The following is a 24,689-nucleotide window of genomic DNA, read 5'->3' on the forward strand; positions in this document are numbered from 1 at the left end:
ACAATACTAAAATACCCTTGGCCGTATGAGCATTGTGGACTGAAACACTTGGTAAAAATCTGTTCAAAAATTGTTGATCAGCCTTTCGAGGGTCTGTATGAGACCTCTCATCACAACACAACAAGGCTGGCAAAAAACATAATTTCTGACACTAACCATGTTCTGAGCAGGTAATATGTCCTTCTTCCATCTGGATGCTGATACAGTGTTCCACGGTGTAACAAGGTCTTACTTAAACTAAATAAGGAGCTTAATCCATAACAACATTATCAAGGTTGTAATACAAGTAAATTTTTGTTGTATGGATTGTTTGTTTGTGAAATATCTGTGTCTTATTTGTGTTGTTTATGTATTGTGTTGTTGTTGCCTCACAGCGAGAAGGTCATAGGTTCAATTCTCTCCTGTGGCCTTTCTGTGTGGAGTTTGCATGTTCTCCCCGTGTTTGCATGGGTTTCCTCCGGGTGCTCCGGTTTCCTCCCACTTCCAAGCCATGCGGGTTAGGTGGATTGGAATCTTTAAATTGTCCATAGGCATGCAAGTGGGTGTGAATGTGTTTGTTTGTGGCCCTGCGACAGACTGGTGTCCTGTCCTGCGTGTACCCCGCCTTGTGTTGTATGACTGCTGGGACAGGCTCCAGCCCCCCGCAACCCTTGATTGGACTAAGCCAGGGCTGCCCAAGTTTGGTCCTTGAGATCTACCTTCCTGACACTCTTAGTTGTCTCCCTGCTCCAACACACCTGAATCCAACGAAAGGCTCATTAAAAGCCTGCTAACGAGTCTTTCATTGGATTCAGATGTGTTGGAGCAGGGAGACAACTAAGAGTGTCAGGAAGGTAGATCTCGAGCACCAAACTTGGGCATCCCTGGACTAAGTGGTTGAAGATGAGTGTGTGTGTGTGTGTGTGTGTGTGTGTGTATGTGTATATTGTGTTGTAACGGAGCTACTGAATATGTAAGACAAATTTCGGATCTCTGATGTGACAATAAAGTATTATCTTATGTTATCTTATTGTGTTCTTTATAATTTGCGGTTGTTTCCTATTGTGTTACGTACAATTTGTACATGTTCAAATCAAATCATCATTTGTTCATGTTGTGCAAATCAAGGAATATTTGTAGATCACCCTCTGGGCATTTTCAGGTATTGAGACAAATTTAACTCCATAGGAAGTTAGCTTCGAGTTAGCAAAAATTAGTGTGCAAGGTAACTTCCACATAATGTCTTGTAAATAACTCCAGAGGTGTTATCAGGTTATAAAAACAGTGTTTTTAGGTTTAGTAGTGTTTATTTCTGTGTAGTTTTTACGCAATATACCAGAAACAAAGCTGTTAGCAAGTGATGTCATCATGCTAACCTCCACAAAATGTCTTATAAATTACAAGTTCAGAGGTCTTATCTTTATTTTTAAGTTTTAGGAGTGTTTATTTCTCATTAGCTTTTACATAATATGAGACGTGTATAAACACACAAAACTAAGCAATTTTGAAGAGACCAGTGGCTGACATGACGGTGAAGCTCCACTCTGATTGGCTGTCACCTGCGTCACTCAAAAACAAACAGATCAGATTTAAACAGAATGTGACTTTTTAACCTCTTAAAATCATGGAAATATAGACTGGAATGGACGTGCGCACCTCAGTCTATTAGCGTCGCTCAGGACAGGAAGGTGCCATTACTAAGGGTGGAGATGTGCAGATCATCAATAATAAACTGACCGCTTTTTTTGCACTAGCGTCGCTATTTCTTAACGGATTTTAATAAATGTAGCCTTGTTTTAAAGCCCTTTGAGTACTTTCCAACCTATGCATGTGTGGGTGAAAAAAAAACTTTTATGTAAAATGCAGAGATTTGGGGAAATTATGACAAACTGTGCTGCTTTTCTCACTCTATTGTCGCTATTTGTTAACAGATTTTAATAAAAGTAGGCTTGTTTTAAAGCCCGTTAATTGCTCTTTCTAATGAACCCATACATGCCTGGGTAGAAAAAAATGTTGTATGTAAAGTGTGGAAATTTGGGGAATTTACTGTTTTTTTTTTTTTTCCTGTCATCATAATTCTCAATGGATTTTTATAAATGAAGCCTTGTAAGTTGTTTTCAAGCTGATTAAAAGCGCAGATAAAAAATCCTTATGTATTAAAATATAAATCTGAAGTATGCTTTGCCATTGTGGTCATTTACCTTGCTGCTTTTTCCACTGTAATATTACTGCTAGTATTTTAATGACAACAACATATATATATGATTTTTACTAACATTTTATTACAAGTAGATATAAAGCCGTTCACCATCCCTGGTTCTCAAGACCAGGCACCTAAGTGGCTCTGCTCTACTCTTTTCTATTTTACTCTTCCTTTATAGATGTACCTTTATATACTAGCATAGTTCCACCATATAATATATAAGATATACCTTACTGAATTTTCATATTATATTAAACAACAACTGCACGTATATATATATATATATATATATATATATATATATATATATATATATATTAAACATTTTTGTTTGTTTGTATGCATGTGAACGCAGCTTAATGAAAAGAACTTATGGCATTGAGTTATAGTCTCAGTATATCGCAGAGGTGTCAAGTAACGAAGTACAAATACTTCGTTACTGTACTTAAGTACACTTTTTAGGTATCTATACTTTACTCCATTACTTATTTTTCTGCCTACTTCTGACTTCTACTTATTACATTTTCACACAAGTATCTGTACTTTCTATTCCTTACATTTTTAAAACAAACAGCCTCCTTACTCTTGGCTTCAGCGCCGGTGGATGTGCGCTGAGGCGTCAGCGCACATCCACCGGCGTGGCTTTACCGAGGTGCCAGCGCGGAGTTATCTGACCATGGGTCCGAAGAAGGCACTGACGGCGGAGGAAGGAGACGATATCAAGAAGTCCCTGGACTTTTTGTCTGAGGAAATCTCTGTTGTTAAAATGCAGCAGAAATCCATTATGGAGCTGGTGGAAGAAGTGAAGGCTCTCCGGATCCAGAATGCCGAGAAAGACCAGCGTCTGGTGCACCTGGAGAACCGTGTTGCGGAGTTGGAACAGTACACAAGGATGAACGACGTTATTATTACAGGAATTCATATTAAACCTCGATCCTACGCACGGGCGGTGTCAGAAGACAGCGGAGGGGAGGCCAACGAGCAGGAGGCCAGCTCAGTGGAACAACAGGTGGCTGACTTCCTGCAATCTAAAGGTATTCAAATGGACTGTAATAACATTGAAGCGTGCCACCCCCTGCCCAGGAGAGAGGATGAGACAAGCGAGCTGTTATAATGAGGTTTGTCAACAGAAAACATAAAATGGCATTGTTAAAACAGGGACGGAAACTTAAAGGAACAAACGTATTCATCAATGAACATCTGACCAAAAGAAACACAGACATCGCCAGGAAAGCTCGTTTCTTAAAAAAGCAGGGAAAAATTCAACAGACATGGACATCCAACTGCAAAACATTTATCAAATTGAATGGAACACCAGAACAAGCAAAGGTTATGATAATCAGGAACATCGAGGAACTGGACAAATACGACCAATAAGGTATGAGGACACAAACACATCACAACACCATGACACAGACCAGAGGAACCTATTCATCTACTACATCATCTACATCTGGAGACAAGAAGGATATAACTCAAAGGATTGCTGATGATGGAAAACTAGAACTGAGAACATTTAAATACACAGACCACAATGTACTGGACTTGGAGCACGATATAGACCCGGACAATAATTTCTTCTCAAATATCAATGACAGTTGTTGCTATTATACAGATGAACAGTTTAATTGGATCATTAAAACGGATAACAAATTATCAATAATCCATTTCAACAGCAGAAGTCTATATGCAAACTTTAACAACATTAAAGAATATTTAAGTCAATTTAAAAAAAAAATTAACATAATTGCTATATCAGAAACATGGATCAATGAAGATAAAGGAATGGATTTTGAACCAGTCGAAGCAGTGGTTTACAGATTGAAGCAATGCTTCAACCTATTGTTTCGTTTATTCTTTCTTTCTTTCGCTTAATTTTTCCCCGCTAAAACCCTAAAGAGCATACTTCTGTGAGTATTATTTACCTTTTCTATGTTAAACCGACCTGTTATGGTCTTCTGAAACAGTTGATAGATGTATTTTATAACTTAAAAATGGGAGCGACGCTAACACGTTAGCATGTCTATGGCATTTTCAATGTTAAAGGTTAGCATGAAGCAGTTCCAGCTGTCTTCACGTTCGGGTGCATTTGTTTTCAAATTGTAATATTTCTTAAATTTATTTTTGTTTATATATTAATAATCTAATGATAATTATTATGTACAATTTCAGAGAAAGAGACAAAAAGAACCTGAATAGAAACACAACAGAAAATAAAATATAAAAGCAACTAACAATGAACATACATACATACATACATACAGAAATAAATAAGTGTTTCCTGTGAACACCTAGTGACTCTTACACCTCCATTTCATCCCTGTTTTATTTAAGTTTAATGACAGTTTGTTTCGGTCAAACCATATTGTCAATGTGTTAATTTCTTCAGTGATTTTCTCCAGAACTATCTGCCAAACTAGAAAACTGCTGCATCCTAGTAAGAGCAGAATACTACTGGAATGAATCTGAATAAGGAAAGTTTTTTTTTTCCTCACTAAATGGATGCTGCACTCACTGCAGTTTATTGTCTGGAATAGTCCCAGATTGCATTTCAGGAGCTTCTAGAATTGAAACATTTTCGTGCAGGTGGTGTTGGCGGGTAATTTTGGGTTTTGGGTCTTGGGCCACATGTAGAACGAATCAGTTTTTAAATGAAGCTTTCAATTCATATAGTGGCATCTACCTTTTTTTTTTTTTTTTTAAAGGTTACTTTATACTTTTATACTTTAAGTAGGTTTTGGAGCACATACTTTTTCACTTTTACTTGAGTAAAGAGGTCGAGTTGATACTTCAACTTTTACCAGAGTGTTTTTAAACTGCAGTATCTATACTTCTACTTAAGTAACAAATGTGTGTACTTTTGACACCACTGGTATATCGATATTAAACTGCGACATAACAACTTTAAAATAGGCATTTGTTTTACATAATTACATTAAGGCTATTGTACAGTTCATTTTAGTATTGGAGAATTTGTTTTTGAAGTTGGTGCAGTTGATGGTGAAGCACTGGCTGCCTTTTTCCCCTCATTTCACTTCTGTTTAACAGGCTCAAGGTGCTCTCTCCACCCTTAGTAATGGCCGCCATGCGGCACGTCACTAGTCACGTGACGCCCATTCCAGTCTCTATTTCCATGCTTAAAATACATCAAGGTTAGCCATCTTTGAACTTGTCCCTGTGAATTTTAAGAGTCCAGCAGTAATATAGTCTTCTAGCTGTCCAAATACAAGAGCATTCACAATTCCATACTTTTTTCTCCTTTGAAGTGGTCAGAGGGCCCTCACAGTGTTAAAGATGAAAACACCAAATGATAAGTCTCGTCTTCACAAGTGTTGATTTTAAACCCATCTGAAAGCATTAAAAAAGAAAATCAATATAGTGCCTCTGAGACCAGCACAGGCTTGAGGTTTGCCTGAATATGATTTTGCACATTAGTTTTCAGGTTTGGGGGCCTTTGAAGTGTCCTGGGTGTCTTTTATACATGATGACACCGGTGTTGTTGGCTTGAGGAAATCTCTGGTTCCAAATAGAATATTCTGTTGAATTCGATTTCTGTGCACCTCCGCGTGCTGGACCGTGAGCCTCATAGCATACAGTGAAAGAGATAAATAGGGTTGCCTGTTTCATCATGGTTTCCGGGCAGCCAGCTGGGGGCCACAAATCCAAAAAGATCAGAAGGGGCATCACCTGATGTGAAAGTTGCAGTTGTGACATTTACTGCACTTCTGGTTGAATTTTTTGTTTGCTTCAATCCCTTCCAGTTTTAACTGAAACTTTGTGCATGAAATATTTGGACAGAAATCATGTTTTGCTGTTTAAGAATGTGGATGAAGATGTTACTATTTAAAGTATTGGAAATCAGATCGTTGGAGGAGGATGAGGAGGTTGTGTAGCTGGAATGAGGGCTGCTGCTCCATTCACATGCATTGATACTTTGGGTGTAGATCTGTTTCCTTGCCAGAACACCTCTCAATTCTAAGTCCACCTTCTACACAGCAATGGCTCTGATTCATTTTTTCCCCATATTTTGCCCCAAACACACCCATCACTAATTAAGTGAATAAATACAATGCCCTTGAGCCCAATGCTTTACTTTGTGCTCATATTACACACCATGTTAATCGCAAAGTGGATTTTCAGACTTTCCAAATGCAATTATAGTATACATTTTAGATAGCGCACCACTAATGGAGCAGATAACATCGGTTTTACAGCAAAATCGTGCAAATGTTCACTCACAGAAATATTTAACCCTAACTTTTAAGATTTATGTAATTTTATTAAATGACAGTTTCCCATTTAGTTTTTTCTAGATAATTTTAATACAAACCCACCAAATAAACCTTACATGATGCATATTCATAAATCCTAGTCATTTGAAATGCATAATCCTCAGCTTTATGTATTTAGTATTAATAAAATATAATTACTCTAAATCAGTAATAATGACGGTATTTAATTAAAATACATAAAGTATATTATTTGAATTGCATAATAATTATGTTACCTATGCCATTTATCTTGTATAGATAACTGCACCAAATTTGGCATAATTCCCAAGGTAGTACTTTCCAGATCTGGTCGATTGGCCACTAGAAAATTCTAGATGGTGGCCATTTTCCAAGATGGCTGCCAAAATAACCTACCAAGAATTGCTTTTTGCATAGAAATTCTCCTCTCACAATGGATCTTTTTTTACAGCATCAGTAAAATCCAAGATGGTGTCTAATTTCAGATGGCTACCAAACTGACCTCAAAATATTTTTTCCCCCTCACAAAAATATCATTACTTATTTGATTTGTGTGGGCGTGGTGTCAAATTGTAGGTTTTCAGACATGCCAGATTAAATTTTTCATGTTGTACTAACCATATGACACTCTTAGTGACATAAATTGCCATTTGACCATGTTGACTGCAGATATAAAAAAACAGCGCAATCTATTCTATTTAATAGGCTTACATCCAGCTGTTTCAACAAATGATGAGTTTCAAAACATGTATTGGGTCGAAACCAGTAATACAGTTCACTCTAATTTTGCACATAAAAAAACAAACAAACAAAAAACAACAAAAAACATAAATATCATGAATGGCAAATAAAATGAAAGATAATAGATTGGAATTTAACATCTATCATTTTAATTCCATCAAATCAGGGAGAATTTCTGTGTAAAAAGAGATTTCATATGTCATTTAACCATCTTAGAAAATGGCTACCATCTTGAATTTTCAAGTGGCCAATTGACCAGATATGCTAAACGATATAATGAGAAATGATGTCAAATTTGGTGCTTGTACCACCAAATGCATGATTTTTCCATTATCTGCGACTACACAGATCACCGGGGGAGATTCCTTAGTGACAGTTGCAAACAACATAGTGTATTACCTTTTCCAACCAGCATGAAGTATAGCAGAAGAATTCCCATCTTTGTATTTCCAGCATGGACCTGCGGGAGAGTCTTGATGCACTGTCTTTGATTGCAGAGTCAGCACAGGTAGGGCTGGTTGAAAAGCTGCAGGTGATCATGGAATAAACTGAGGGCAAAAGTGTTAGAGAATGCCAAGAAAGGAAATAATTTGGATGTCAAAATAAAGGTACAAAGAACCACAACACCAGTCACCTGTGTCACTCAAGACATAGTTATAGTAAGTCTTACATAGGCTGTCAGACTCTTTAGTGCCAGTGGTTTTGAGAGTGTGATGACTCTCCCTGGATGGGATGCCAGTCTATCGCAGGTTGCATTTCCAGCCAAGGCTGTTATCCCACTACGTTACCAGCGCGTTTGGTGTTTTGCAGAAAAAAATGAAGATCCAAGTCTTTAGGGTCCAGGTACTTTTTCTTCCTGTATGGTTGCAGGGCTGTTCCAACGAGCGCTGTTCATTCCTGTTTAATGCAGAATAGCAAATTGGGATACGTTTTGAAGCATCATAGTAACTTCTTGAGCCATCTTTGTCAGTCTTGAACAAACCTGGTACATGTAGTAGTTATGGCCATCATCTACACTAAATTTTGAATTGGATCCAATTTTTGAACTGTTCAAAATTTCATCTCGATTCTCGAAACCGTTTGGCAGAGGCAGATAGATGGTTACTTTTGAGAGGTGGAGATGGACGAGTTGTCTACTTTGGCGGTTGCCATCTAGGACCCAAGGTGGTTCTTGGGTGTGGTGGATGTGGCAGTGTGTGGCACCGTAGTACCAAACGGGACCAATAAAGAAACTGTCTTATAATTTATGCATATAATACTTATATAATCCTCAATGTAATGAGCTGTTCTTGTCTTCCACAGTAAAACTTTTACTTGGTCACTCATTCCACGTTGTTATGCATTCATGATTGAGCACTGGAGATTTTATTTTTATTTTACTATGTTGTGGTTGCATCATTAAAATGCATGTTAATTGCCCATTTTAATTGTTCCCTCCATTATTTATTTGAAGAAGAAAGCCTGATCTGCTCTCACTAATTCAGAGGCCTGTTTTCACCTGTGGGTCTGTAAAGTGTTCTATGAGGAATGAGAACACAGAAGACATCAGTCTGTGATGAAACCATTATGGAAATTAGTGGGCTTGCAGAATAACGCTTAAAAACTATTACCAGGTCCTTTCTTTAAGACAACCAGTGATTAGTCAAACACGTCCTGTGGACGTAACAGTGTCTATCATAATGTACTGTCTGTAACAGCATGAGTAAGTCTGGGTGTTGCCCTGCATTAATGCATCCTACAGGATGATTTGTTCAGATAATTAATGCTTAAAAGGAACATTTTAATGTTTCATGCAAATTGGCAGTTTTTTCAGTTTTTTTTAATAACAAATGTTCATAAAGAATTTGAACATCAATTGGATATTAAAAAGGTAGATGATCATTTCTTAAGCATTTTTTGAATTCCTCTTTATACTCCAAGAGCAACCAATTAATTAAATGCTTCGGCATCAAAATGAAAAATAAGTATCACCTTTGGAAGCCACAAGGCCATAAAAAGCTCATCAGTCATCTTGCACAGGCCACAACAAATCACTGGCGTGTTGGACTGTCTGTCAAACTCTGTCTTCTTCTTCTCCTGCACGTACCAGAGATGTCATTGCAAGCATCACGTGTGGCCAGAGTCTATGTCATAGCTCCGCTCAAGCAAGCCACAGGTTGCATCTTAACTTTTGGGATTTCAGCATTTGTTAAACACAGCTGCCAAAAAATTAAGCACTTACAGTATTTTTGCAGTGGGGTTTTTTTTATGTGTGCTTTTGAGAGTTGAGAAGTCTTGCTCCTGTGAGCTTACATTTGCACCATTTCTGAGGGTAATCCATCACTCTGGCTGCCAGCTGCCAATAAACAAAGCAGAAGGAGATGAAGATGAAGGAAAAATGGTTGCATGTTACCAAAATCCAGAAATGTAGTTGCATGATGGTGGAGAGTACCAGAAAGAACAAAAGAAGAACAGCTTTTGAGAAAGTTATCACTATAAAAACAGCAGCTAGAGCTAAATGGACTGCATTTTTATAGCACTTTCCCATCTGAATCAGAAGCTCAGAGTGCTTTACAATGATGCCTCACATTCACCCAGACACACTCACACGCAGATGTCAGGGTGCTGCCATGCAAGGTGCTCACTACACACTGGGAGCAAATAGGGGATTAAGGACCTTGCCGAAGGGCACTTGGTGATTTTTCGGTCAGGCTGGGATTTGACCCAAGGATCCTCTGGTTTCAAGCTCAACGCTTAACCTCTAGACCAGGGGTGGGCAATCATGTGCCATGAAGGGCCAAGACACTGCAGGTTTTCCTTGCTACCAATCACCTCAGCAGGGGATTCAATTAATCATCAGGTGTTTACATTCAGGGGAGAAGCTCATCAGCAACACACCTACTGAGGTGATTGGTTGGAAGGAAAACCTGCAGTGTCTTGGTCCTTGTTGCCCACCTCTGCTCTGGACCATCACCTCCAATTCAATTTCAATTTATATTGCAACAAATCACAACAAAGTTGCCTCAAGACGCTTCACACAAGAAAAGTCAAACCTTACCAATTCCAGAGCAAGCACACAGATGACAGTGGTAAGGAAATACTCCTTCTGATGATTTGAGGAAGAAACCTCAAGCAGACCAAACTCAAAGGGGTGACCCTCTGCTTGGGCCATGCTACTGACAAAAATTTCAAAACACTTCACAAAATGAATATACAGAACATGTTGCTGGTGCACAGGACGGGAGGGTTACAGAAACAGACACCACACCCATCTCTGGATGGAGCTGCACCTCAAACAGAGATGAAAAAAAAAAAAAAAAAAACAGAATCAGGCATCAGAAAGACAACAAATACAGTAATTTGTCAGCATTAAGCAACAAGAAAAACAGAAGAAATACTAAGGTGATCACCGGACACTAGCCCTAGGCTTCACTAAAATACCAAGAATTTAGATAAAGTTGAGGCCGCGACCCGCTCCATTTCCTAATAAAATTAATTTAAAAGGGTAAAAAGCATAGTAACATATGATGCCAGTATGCTAGCCTTACGAAAGGGAAAATAAGTGTGTCTTAAGTCTGGCCTTGAAAGTCTCTACAGAATCTGAATGTTTTATTGATGCAGGGAGATAATTTCACAGAACAGGGGCACGAGAAGAGAAAGCTCTGTGATCCGCAGACTTTTTATTCACCCTAGGGACACAAAGTAGTCCTGCACCCTGAGAACGCAAAGCCCGGGCCGGTATGTAAGGTTTAATTAGGTCAACTAAGTAAGGAGGTGCCAGTCCGTGAACAATTTTACAGGCTAGTAGCAGAACCTTAAAATCTAATCTCACAGAGACAGGAAGTCAGTAAAGAGATGCCATGCCAAATGGGTGTAATGTGGCCAAACTTTCTGCTTCGTGTCAAAAGTCTGGCAGCAGCATTTTGACCCAGTTGGAGAGCTCTAATACTGGACTGTGGTAAACCAGAAAATAGAACATTGCAGTAGTCAAATCTAGAAGAGACAAACACATGAATCAGGGTTTCAGCATCAGCCATAGACAGGATGGGATGAATCTTTGCTGTATTTCTCAGGTGAAGAAAGCAGTCCTCATAATATCTCTAATGTGGAGGTCAAAGGACAACGTAGGATCAAAAATTAACCCAAGGTTCCTCACTTTGTCAATGTGATGTATAATACATGAAGCTAGGCTGAGCGTTAGCTGGTGAAATTGATGCCGATGTCTCACTGGACCAAGAACCATCTTTTCAGTCTTATCAGAGTTTAAAAGCAGGAAGTTGCTAGACATCCAGCTTTTCACCGATGCAAGGCTTCTAAGGATTTTTTGTGGATGAGATTACCAGCAGTTAACGGCATGTATAACTGAGTATCATCAGCATAGCAGAGAAAGGTAAGCCCAAAATGCCGCAATACATATGTGACCAAGGGGTGCTAAATAAAGGAAGAAAAGCAGGGGGCCTAAGACTGACCCCTATGGAACCCCAAATTTCATGTCACTAAGGTTAGAGTTAGTGTTATTGTACAAAACACAGTAGAATGACTGGTCAGGTATAACCAAGCAAGGGCACTCCCAGTAATCCCAAAATGATTCTCCAGCCTATCGAGTAGAATATGATGATCCACGGTATCAAATGCAGCACTAGGATCTAACAGCACTAGAACAGTGGTAGTGTCCAAATCCATTGCAAGCAGAAGATAATTCACCACTTTAGTGAGAGCCGTCTCTGTGGAAGGATATTTTCTAAAAGCAGACTGCAGTGGCTCAAAAAGATTATTCTTAGTAAGATAGTCCACGAGCTGCCATGAAACCACTTTTTCCAGAATTTTATAGCAGAATGACAGATTTGATATCGGCCTATAGTTTTTCAATACACTGAGGTCAAGGTTAGATTTCTTAAATATTGATTTAATCACTGCAGATTTGAAACATTTTGGAACAGATCTCCAGACAGAGCTAGATCTAAAACCGGAGTAAACATCAGTGCGTCCTGGGCTGTGGAGCATAAAGATGTGTAAAGTCATGCAATGGTGGCCCGATTTCTATTGGACAGGTCATTTAATCATGTTGGAACTATGTTGTTATATTAACTTTTAATGGAACTAATAGTGATGTAACTTATTTCAGTGTTTTATAGTTATGAGAAAAAAACATATCCAGTTCTGTGTAACTGTTTTTTGTTTCCAATATTTCTTACTATACCTTTTCAATACTCTGTTTTTCGAATGGATTAAAAGGGCCAATAACTTTTTCAAAGTTCCCACAGTGCACCAGCGGTGTGACCTAATGCAGGCTATAATTATATGTCCTCACCTCTGCATTTGGTGGGTTTTGTGGTACACCTGAATATCACTCCTCAATCAAGAGTCTGGCTCAACTTCTCAGCTTTTAGTGAACTTGATTTGCATAAAAATGCACAATTACAGAAGACGGTGCCACCTCTGGGTAAACAATTTTACATGCAAATACATAACTGGACAAGCACCATCTGTAATTTGCATGCAAACTCGAGCTGTGGCCATCCGCCGAGCATTCACGAGTGACTGCCTGACTTCTGTTTTATGAAGGATGGCCGACAGCAAATGGCCGTGGTGCCAGGAAAACTTCAGATGAATGAGTTAGCCCACTGTGCCGTATACCTGATCATCAATGAAAAGAAAGACTTCACCGTTTTCTTAAACAGCAGGAGCACAGACAATGAAGTTGTCATTTAAAATGCGGTTCAACCGCTGTCACCCTGTCAATGTATTTTAAGAATAAAATGTGAAAATGGCAGCAGCTTAATTGCTGTCAAAGACAAATGCATCATATTTTCAGGGCTGGCGTTGCATCAACATTTGGAAAATTGTATTTCACAAACTCTTCTCGACTTGTATGATGTATATGGGTGCAAACAGAACAATACACTACCATCTCCACTAGGGTTGGGTATCAAGAACCGGTTCTTTTCGAGAATTGTTAAAAAGGATTTGATCCATTGACATCAATAGCCTTTTTGCTTAACGATTCCCTTAACGGTTCTTCATAGTGGCCATTGATTTTGAGGGTGTTTGTTGGGAAAATGATCATTTCTCAGCGTTGATTGCAGACCCTGCAGTGGCTCTGTAATCAACCACTTCTGTAACGGCTCCGCTTTGAAGCTTGAACCAACGAAGCAGTGCTCCGACCCACTGCTTCATTGGTTCTTTGCTTTGCTGCTTTTCAGAAGTGGGAAGTCCGCTTCTTAACCCCTCTCAAAGCCATTTAAAGATGTCAATCATGAGCCCTTCTGTGTGGATTAAAGTCACTAACTGGGACTCTTGTCTAGTTGCAAGCAAGAAATGACAATCGTCCTCTGTTCCGTTTGCACAGTTCCAAACGCTGTGCTGCTCTCTCCCGAGTCCAGTCAGAATTAATAACCTCAAAGCGAATCGCCATTTTAAATCAAATGACACCTCTTTCCAAACCTTGTAATACAAACAATAACTACAATCGACTAAAACTTTTTTCCCCCCAAAATGAGACGTCCTGTGTTCTCTGTGAATTACACTGATGCTGACGTGCGGCGTAGCCGGCTGAACTCAGATGTATGGAGTGCCATTTATGCCTTTTTAATGCGTAACTGGCTATATGAGGGCTGTCAATAAAGTAACGGTCCTTTTTATTTTTTTCAAAAACTATATGGATTTCATTCATATGTTTTTACGTCAGACATGCTTGAACCCTCGTGCCCATGCGTGAGTTTTTCCACGCCTGTCGGTGACGTCATTCGCCTGTGAGCACTCCTTGTGGGAGGAGTCGTCCAGCCCCTCGTCGGAATCCCTTTGTCTGAGAAGTTGCTGAGAGACTGGCGCTTTGTTTGATCAAAATTTTTTCTAAACCTGTGAGAGACATCGAAGTGGACACGGTTCGAAAAATTAAGCTGGTTTTCAGTGAAAATTTTAACGGCTGATGAGAGATTTTGAGGTGATTCTGTCGCTTTAAGGACTTCCCACGGTGCGAGACGTCGCTCAGCGCTCTCAGCCGCCGTCGTCAGCCTGTTCAAGCTGAAAACCTCCACATTTCAGGCTCTATTGATCCAGGACGTCGTGAGAGAACAGAGAAGTTTCAGAAGAAGTCGGTTTCAGCATTTTATCCGGATATTCCACTGTTAAAGGAGATTTTTTTAATGAAAGACGTGCGGACGGATCCGCGCGTCGGGACGCAGCCGCCGCAACGCTCCGCCACAGGAAAAACACCTCTGTTGAAAGCCTTAAGGACAAGTTGGAACATGTCCTGCCTGTTAAACAATTTCTCATATACTCGCTCCACTGAAAGCCATCAAAAGCCGCCTGGATTTTACAAATGGTTATCAACACAGAGGTGTTTTTCCTGTGCCGCCGCACCGCGTCGGCTGCGTCCCGATGCGCGGATCTGTCCGCACGTCTTTCATTAAAAAAATCTCCTTTAACAGTGGAATATCCGGATAAAATGCTGAAACCGACTTCTTCTGAAACTTCTGTTCTCTCACGACGTCCTGGATCAATAGAGCCTGAAATGTGGAGGTTTTCAGCTTGAACAGGCTGACGACGGCGGCTGAGAGCGCTGAGGGACGTCTCGCACCGTGGGAAGTCCTTAAAGCGACAGAATCACCTCAAAATCTCTCATCAGCCGTTAAAATTTTCACTGAAAACCAGCTTAATTTTTCGAACCGTGTCCACTTCGATGTGTCTCACAGGTTTAGAAAAAATTTTGATCAAACAACACGCCAGTCTCTCAGCAACTTCTCAGACAAAGGAATTCCGACGAGGGGCTGGACGACTCCTCCCACAAGGAGTGCTCACAGGCGAATGACGTCACCGACAGGCGTGGAAAAACTCACGCATGCGCACGAGGGTTCAAGCATGTCTGACGTAAAAACATATGAATGAAATCCATATAGTTTTTGAAAAAAATAAAAAGGACCGTTACTTTGTTGACAGCCCTCGTATACACCACAGGTTGTGCATATTGTGAGATATGGATGAACAATATGCACCATGTGGTACATATTGTGCAATACGAATATGTAATTTGCACCACCTGGAGTATATTACTCATCAGTATCAAGCAATATGCACCACCCGAGGCAGCCATATTGCATTTTGGGATGGTGTGGGCAGGTTATGCGGTAGGAAACTTCAAAATATTGGTAGTTTGGATCAAATATTTAGCTGTGAAATCTGACTTTATCAGAAGGCTTTTTGAATTTGACCCAGGAAGTAGAGGTGGGAGATACTGGGAATTTTGGTATTGATCCGATACCAAGTAAATACAGGCCCAGTATCGCTGATATCGATACCGATACCTTTTCATATTTAAGCTTCATAGATCCAAAGGATCCAAAAGACCTAGGATAGAATTTTACCAAACATTGTATGTGACAACAAAATACTTTATCACAATAAACATTTTTGTTTAAAAAAATATCACTCAACACAACTTAAAACAAAATCTCCTGAGGTAGAGGAGAGTGCTGAGTGGGCGGGCCAGGCTGAGCCTACCTGCAAGGCTGTTGACTGGCACTGCTGAGCCACATGACGGCGCAACAACAAAAGACCAGAGGGGGGAGGGGGCGCTGCTCTGTGTTGTGTGACACAGCGCAGCGCTGCTCTTACAGACAGAAAGTAGACTTTGATGAATCTGTGTGCGGAGCAGTCTGTGCGTGCGGGAGAGAAAAAAGCTTGAGTATCGATCTTTTTACATGAGGATCGCTCAAGATCAATACCAGCGTTGGTATCGATATTAGGATCGATCCGCCCACCTCTACCGGAAAGAGCAGAGGAAGCCATATTGCATTTAATATTATACATTAAATTTGTGTAGATGAGGGTGGTGCAAATAGGAGTGTATTAAATATTAATTTACATGTCAGTGGTACACAGCTTTTGCCCCACTAATGTCTGAAAGCAAATGATTTTTGACAAAAACTACAGATTTTTTTAAATTTCTATTTCTATCCAGAGATCAAGGATCCAGTTATTAATTTCATATTTATTTACTTTAAGACTCAATAAAATGTTGTTGACATAGAAAACCTGTAAAGCCTACCTCTAGTACACAGAAAATTCACAAGAGGTATTGATAAGGGAATCAATAAGGAATCGGATCAATAAGTAAAATCGATAGATAAAATCTTATCAATACCCATCCCTCATCTCCACCAGTTGAAAATGTGTTTTATGCTCTTTTCCTTCCCATCTCTTTCCTTTCCATGACCATTACCATGTGATGCAAGACTTACAATATGTGAACATCTTCACATATTGCCACAATGGCTGTGAGATGGAAAAATCTTCATTGAAAAGGATAGCGAAGTAGAAACAAACCAACAGTTAGTCTCTTGTAGCTGTTGTATCCATTTACAGTTTAAGGAAATGTCAGAATTCTGCAGATTTTTACTCAAAACTATTGCAGCTTGCTAGATGGTAAATGATTTGCATTTCTGTATTACTTTCCATCTGATGCAAATGCCCAGAGCATTTTACATTGATGCCTCACATTCACCCATTCAATCACATGATCACACACTGAAGTCAGCATGCTACGAACATTTCTACAGTTCAATCCCTGGTAACTTTCATGTTATTTCTGGTCATTTAGTTTGTCCATATTTGTAAGTCCTTGACCCAGATTGCATGCAAACTCCCATAAATCTGTCTGATGTTGAAGTGTTGTGTCTGGGACACTGGTTTTATTCCAGTTTGACAAATTTAGCCAAACAGAGGCCAAATATGAACCTTAATTACACAAATGTATATTTTAACAAAATGTATTAAAAGTTTCACAACATAATCAATATATTACATATTTTGATTAGTATGATGGCAAATTTCAATAGAAGTATGAGACAATTTTCCTCAAATCTGTCAGTTTTCTCAAATATGTTTAATTATACATTGTTAGTTCATATTTTTTAGAAATTGTCTCACTGGTGCTTGCTTTTGCTGCACATAATGAGCAAAAATCAGGTGGTTTAAAATCAGCTGCTGATTGGGTGAACAGACCTTACATGATCTAAGCTGAATAGAACAGGGACAAATGGAAAATGTGCAATATCTTGGTGGACCAGGATTGGAGAACATTGGGCTAAAGGACCACCTACAGTCCTGGAAGCAGATGATTGTTATACTACCTAGGACAATATTTTTGTAGGGATAGGCCGATAATCAGTCTATCCCTAGTTTTTTGGTAGAGCAAGTGGATCAGTAGATAAGAAGCTTTCTTCACAATCTGTAGACCTGGGTTTGAATTGTCTGTGTCCTTGGACAAGAAAATTAATCTGCATTGTCTCCGTCCACCCAGCTGTAAATGTGTACTGACCTTGGCTGGGGAAGTAACCTGCTTTGGACTTGCATCCCGTCCTGGTGGCGTCTTAGACCCTCACCTGCTTCAGTCTTCAAAATCTGGACATAAACATCAGCTCAGTAGACCTATATAAGACTTACTTCTTTGCTTCTGCACAATGCTTTACTTTAAGTGACATTTTAAAATGTTTGCCATACATTTGTATCAATGTTGAAAGCCCAATTCCCAAAGTGCCGCTAAGCTACGATCAATGGTAAATTGCACATGCATGTACTGTGGCTCTGTCACAGCATCACTCAAGGCTCCGGGGCTGAGTCCAACTGAATGACACTTCATTGATCTCTTAAAGCAGGTTGTTCTACATTGTAGTGTTTTTCACTATCAGGTAACTAAAGCTGCAAACACCTCCATCTGTAAATCATTTAAATTATTATTCTAATCTTATAAAATATGTAATTGATCTTTAGAGATACAGCTTGAAACATTATCATGCTCCATCAGTAAAGAAAATAGGCTTTCTCAGGATACACACCCAATTATCGATTTAATTTTGCAACTACACATAGATGATTACATTGTATGACATTAATTACAGAGTTAATGACAGACAGCTTTTGAAATTTGCGGTTCAAAGTCATGTGGTTTCTCACTGTCTTTCAAAAAAAAAAATTGTATTAAAATAAAACAGTTAATTGAATAATGATGTCTCATGGCCCAATCATTTCTCCATCAGTGCTTCAGAAAACGCACTGTAATTGGAACAGCAACTTGGCTTTGCACACAGTAGAGAACTCAGAAGAGGCAATTTTACAGTCATGTGCTATTAATTAATTAGAAAGTGCTCTCAAGATGGAGAGAGAGGTAGAATAAAATTTTTGAAGCGAAATGCCACTACCAGCCTTTGTGATTGGAGTGCGAGTCCTTTTTCCCCCCTTCAAAAGCTGTAAAGAGCGAGCAGGAATGTTGTTCCTAAATAATCAAGCAACCTTCATGCATGAAATTAATCTCAATTTTCCTCCAACTATGCTCTTTACAGCAACATGATTTATAGACACATTATAAGCCAACAGAGATTTTCCAGAAAAAACAACTTGCTACATTGTAGCGATAGTATAACAATTGCTATATCTGCCTTCCTTAAGGGCAGGGTAAGTGTAATAAATCATCTAACCTATTGGCTAAATTTGTAATTAAGATATATAAATGCCAACTGTGGGTGGAGGTAATTGTCCGCAACAAAAAGACGATGATGTGAGGCACAAAACAGCTGGAAAAAAAAAAAAAAATCTTTACAGGCCAGAGTGGAAATCGGATTTTTGGAATTCAGTGAATGAATTGGCACACAAAACAATAGCAATTCAATTCAATTTAATCTGCTTATAAAGTGCCAAATCACAACAAAAGCTGACTCAAGGGGCCTCAAACAGAACAGAATCAATATAAAATTTTAAATAAATAAGTAAAAATAAAAAAAAATCAAATACATAATTAAAAAAGTAAAACAAAACAAAACATAAAAAACAGATTAAAAAATAAAAGCTATTCATAAGAAAGAGAATAAAAATAGGTTTTAAGTCTTGACTTAAAAATGTCCACGGACTCTGACTGCCTCACGGTTGCAGAAGACTGTTCCACAGAGCAGGTGCACAATAAAAAAAAGCTCTTTGACCTGCTGACTATTTCTTCAACCTGGGAACACAGAGTAGTCCTGCATCCCGCATAACAAAAAGTCACAACAAAACAACTCAGCAACAAACCCGTGTGATCAAAAGGGCGAGAGCAGAAACAAAGTTTATATAAACCCACCTCTTATACCATAGAAATGAGAAATATATGCACACATATATACATGCACACATAAACAATTTCATAAATATACATATACATATATATATATATATATATATACATACATACAAGGTCTACACGAGGTCATTCGCCTGTGAGCAGGCTTTGATTGAGGTGTGGTCCACCCTCTCGGCGGATTTTTATTGCGAATAAATGTCTGAACGATTTGGAGCTTTGCTGCATCAATTTTTTTCCAGAAACTGTGAGAGACCTCCAGGTGGACACCATTCGAAAAATTAATATGGCTTTCAGGGACAATTTTATGGGGATTAAACAGATTACGGAGTGTTACTGCCGCTTTAAGGACGGCCCACAACTGCTGAGAGCGCGGCGCGCTCCCAGCCCCCATCGACAGGCTGACACCTCACTGGAACAACCAGATCATTTCCAACGTGAAAGCTTTGTTGATCCGGGACCTCGTCTGACTTTCACAAAAAGGCAGAAGATGTGGACATCAGCACTTTTTCGGCACATTCCACGTTACAGGAGTTTTTTCATGGAAAGAAAAGTGGAGAGACGCGCCACAGAGCCGTTCATTACGCGGGACAAAACCACCTCCGTGTTGGCCTCACAGGACAGCTTTCAGGTGGATTTCAGACGGATTCCAGTTGCTTTCCAGTCGTGTGAATATCCGATTGTGATTGTGCATGAGCAGGACATGCCAGAACATGTCCCGTGAGGCTTCACCACGGCGTTGCTTTGCGCCGAGCGGCTGCACCGCGATGCGCGGAACTCCTCCGCACGTCTGTCTTAATGTGCCGGAAAAGTGCTGATGTCCACGTCTTTTTACAATTCCTGTGCTAGTCAGATGACATACCAGATAAAGACAGCGTCCAGTTTAAAAATGAACGGCACATTTCACTGTTACAGGAGTTTTTGTCATGGAAAGAGAAGAGGTGGTGGTGGTGCAGCCGCTTGGCGCAAAGCAACGCCGTGATGAAGCCTCACGGGACATTTTTAAAAAAATGATAAGGTCGGATACTTTTCTAATAGACCTCGTATACACACACACACACACACACATATATATATATATATATATATATATATATATTTATACATACACACACACACACACACATATATATATATATATATATATATATACACACACACGAGGTCTGTTAGAAAAGTATCGGACCTTTTTATTTTTTTCAAAAACCATATGGATTTGAATCACGTGTGATTGCATCAGCCAAGCTTGAACCTTCGTGCGCATGCGTGAGTTTTTTCACGCCTGTCGGTTGCGTCATTCGCCTGTGGGCAGGCTTTGAGTGAGCACTGGTCCACCCCCTCATCAGATTTTTATTGTCAGGGAAATGGCAGAGAGACTGCCGCTTTGCTCCATGAAATTTTTTTCAGAAACTGTTAGAGACAGCCAGTTTGAAACCATTCGAAAGATTCAGATGGATTTCGGTGAAGATTCTGTCGGAGTCACACGGATTAAGGAGTGTTAAAACCTTTTTAAAGACGGCCCACAGTGGCGGAGGGCAGGCGGCACACTGAGCGGTCATCGACAGGCTGGAACGACCAGATCATTTCTAAACTGAACGCTGTGTTGATCCGGGACATCGTGTGACTACCACAGAAATGGCAAGAGAGTTGGACATAGCACTTTTCGGCACATTCCACTGTTACAGGAGATTTTGTAATGAAAGACGTGCGGAGGATTTTGCGCGTCAGCACGGAGCTGACGCGTTCAACAAAAAAAACGCTCAACAAAAAAACATTTGTAAGATTCAGATGGCTTTCGGTGGCTTTTCAGTCGAGTGAGTATCCAAGAAATTGTTTAACAGCTGGGCTTGTCACAACTTGTCCTGTGAGACTTCCAACACAGAGGTGTTGTTTGTTCCGCGCCATGAGCGGCTGTGTCGCGACGCGCAAATCCGTCCGCACGTCTTTCATTACAAAATCTCCTTTAACAGTGGAATGTGCCGATAAAGTGCTGATCCCGACCTCTTCTGAAACTTCTCTGCTAGTCACACAACATCCTGCATCAACAGAGCCTTAAATTTGGAAGTGATCTGCTCGTTTCAGCCTGTCGATGGCCGCTCGGGGCGCGGTGTGCCCTCCGCCGCCGTGGGCCGTTTTTAATCCAGTTTTAATGGTCCTTAATCCGTGTGATACCGATAGAATCTTCACCGAAAGCCATCGGAATCTTCCAAATGATTTCCATATGGCTGTCTGGCAGAGTTTCTGAAAAAAATTTCATGGAACAAAGCGGCAGTCGCTTCGCCATTCCTAAACAATAAAAATCCTACGAGGTGGGTGGACCAGTGCTCACTCAAAGCCTGCCCACAGGCGAATGATGCAACCGACAGGCGTGAAAAAACTCAGTCATGCACACGAAGGTTCAAGCTTGTCTGATGCAAGCACACATGATTCAAATCCATATAGTTTTTATAGTTTTATTTTTTTCAAAAATAAAAAGGTCGGATACTTTTCTAACAGACCTCGTATATATATATATATATATATATGTATATATATATATATATATATATATATATATATATATATACACACACACACACATCAGGGAGATCAGACACCCTCTCTACTTTTAAGATTAGGCTTAAAACTTTCCTTTTTGCTAAAGCTTATAGTTAGGGCTGGATCAGGTGACCCTGAACCATCCCTTAGTTATGCTGCTATAGACTTAGACTGCTGGGAGGTTCCCATGATGCACTGAGTGTTTCTTTCTCTTTTTGCTCTGTATGCACCACTCTGCATTTAATCATTAGTGATTGATCTCTGCTCCCCTCCACAGCATGTCTTTTTCCTGGTTCTCTCCCTCAGCCCCAACCAGTCCCAGCAGAAGACTGCCCTTCCCTGAGCCTGGTTCTGCTGGAGGTTTCTTCCTGTTAAAAGGAAGTTTTTCCTTCCCACTGTCGCCAAGTGCTTGCTCACAGGGGGTCGTTTTGACCATTGGGGTTTTTCTGTAATTATTGTATGGCCTTGCCTTACAATATAAAGCACCTTGGGGCAACTGTTTGTTGTGATTTGGCGCTATATAAATAAAATTGATTTGAATTGATTTGAATTGATACATATATACATACACACACATACACATACACACAAAGATACATACACATACACTCACCCATGATGACACATATCAAAAAAGCATCCAAATTTAGTCAAAAAACTCAAATTTACAAAACACAACCAGACAACAATGGCACACAACACACAAGCCTGAAAGCAATAAGAAAAATCGATAAACCTAAGTCTACAAACTACATTCAGATTATGTTGTTCTTGATTAGTTTCTTGTGAAATGTGTCATTTTTGGAGAAATACATCTTCAAAATTATTAAGTAAATGCTTGGCAGTGACACTACAAACAAGTATTTTTTTTGCATGATCTTTATTATCTCCACCAATGAGAATATGTTTTGTGTTTGTTTTAGTGCAGCAGATAACTGAAACAATCCTGCAAATCGCAATAGAAGCAATAAATTTGGGTCTAATACTCCTTAGACATTACTCTTGAAAAAAAACTGATTGGCCATTTGAATTTTCAGTAAGCGGCCAGGTAGGGGTCAATTGAAGAATTACACAGGGGTCAAAATTAAAAGATGCTCCAATCATATTGAAAACTACACCACATTATTTGTCTGAGCATAAAGATTCCTAAAGGGTATAGTTTGTACAGGGGTCAGAAGTTAAAGTTGTCACCATTCTTCCTGTTTTTACCCCATAACATTCAGTCACAGATAGTCCAAGCTATACTTTTGGAATCTTTGTGATTAAACAAAAATAATATGGTGTAGTCCCACCTATACCTTTTTAATAACATGGTGTAGTTTTCAATATGATTGGAGTATGTTTTGATTTTGACCCCTGTGTAATTCTTCAATTGACCCCTATAGTACCTGGCTGCCTACTGAAAATTCAAATGGCCAGTTGTGTTTTTCAAAAGAGTAATGACTAAGGTGTATTTGTGACAAATTTTGTGCTTCTATCATCATTTGCACAATTCCTCTGTAAATATTATGTTATCCTCTGTACTATTTGTTTGTTGTTAACAGAATATTTCATAAAGGATGAAAAAAATTCCATGTTTGGGTCAAGGAAGAGAAACCTTTTGGTGAAAAAATATGCATACATTCCTTTTATCTTTGTTTGCAGTTCTATTGATCACTGCAGCAGAAATGCTGATTAGTTTGGTGATCAATTCATCATAGGTGACTGTGATCCTGTTTTCTTTGATCCTAATAACACGATCAAATCAAGAGAGACATTTGGCAAGAAAACACAACTTCCAGCAAGGGATCATAGCAATCGGGAACAAAGATGAGTGATCATGTCAAAGGTAAGCTATCAAGAGCTAAGTTAGTTAATCAGGATCAAAGTTGAATAACCTGGATCAAAGGTCAACAATCCAGATCTAAGGACAGGATTAAAGCTCCAGTGATCAGACTCAAAGGTCAGCAATCCTGATCAAAGTTCAGAAATGTGGATCAAAGCTCAAGCTCAAAGAAGAATGATTAGGAAAAGATGAGGAGCAGCATTAAAGGTCTCCAATCAGGATCTAAGTAAGAGATGAAAGCAGTGTAATAACCCTCTGACACTTAAAAATAAGAGATTAACAGAAAATGCCAACAGAGATATAGATAGAGGATTGTTGGACATTATCAGAGACATGTGGTCTCTATGCACCTTTTTTATCCATCCATCCATTTTCTATACCCGCTTACTTCAATTAAGGGTCACAGCGGTTGGACCCTATCCCAGCGGGGTACACCCTGGACAGAACACCAGTCTGTCACAGGACCACATATAGACAAACAAAGAAAAATCACACTCACACCTACGGACAATTTAAAGTTTCCAATTCACCTAACCTGCATGTTTTTGGATGTTGGAAGAAGCTGGAGGGAACGCAAACACAAGGAGAACATGCATACTCCACACAGAGAGGGCAGGAAGTGATCACACAACCTTCTCACTTTAAGGCATCAGTGCCTACCACTAAGCCATTGTGCCGCCCACCTTTTTTACAACTCCAATTCCAGTGAAGTTAGGACATTGTGTGAAATGTAAATAAAAACAAAATACAATGATTTGCAAATCCTCTTCAACCTATATTCAATTGAATACACCACAAAGACAAGATATTTAATGTTCAAACTGATAGACTTTCATTTTTGTGCAAATATTTGCTCATTTTGAAATGGATGCCTGCAACACATTTCAGAAAAATTGGGATGGGGCAACAAAAGACTGGGAAAGTTGATGAATGCTCAAAGAACACCTAATTGGAAACAGTTGAGTGTCATGATTGGGTATAAAAGGAGCATCCCCAAAAGGCTCAGCCGTTCACAAGCAAAGATGGGGTGAGGATCACCACTTTGTGAACAACTGTGTGAAAAAATAG

General features: G+C 39.5%; 1 protein-coding gene and 1 long non-coding RNA gene across 2 annotated transcripts in view; both read left to right on the top strand.

Moving 5' to 3' along the window:
- kctd16b (potassium channel tetramerization domain containing 16b) overlaps positions 1 to 24,689 on the top strand; it is a 321,307-nt gene that overhangs the window by 106,897 nt on the left and 189,721 nt on the right.
- On the top strand, positions 922 to 17,030 carry LOC117517133. The gene is made up of 3 exons (XR_004562662.1): positions 922 to 1,000; positions 1,280 to 1,281; positions 17,021 to 17,030. It is a non-coding gene; the product is annotated as an uncharacterized LOC117517133 (long non-coding RNA).

Source organism: Thalassophryne amazonica, chromosome 9 (genome assembly GCF_902500255.1).
Source record: "Thalassophryne amazonica chromosome 9, fThaAma1.1, whole genome shotgun sequence".
Taxonomy (NCBI): Eukaryota; Metazoa; Chordata; class Actinopteri; order Batrachoidiformes; family Batrachoididae; genus Thalassophryne; species Thalassophryne amazonica.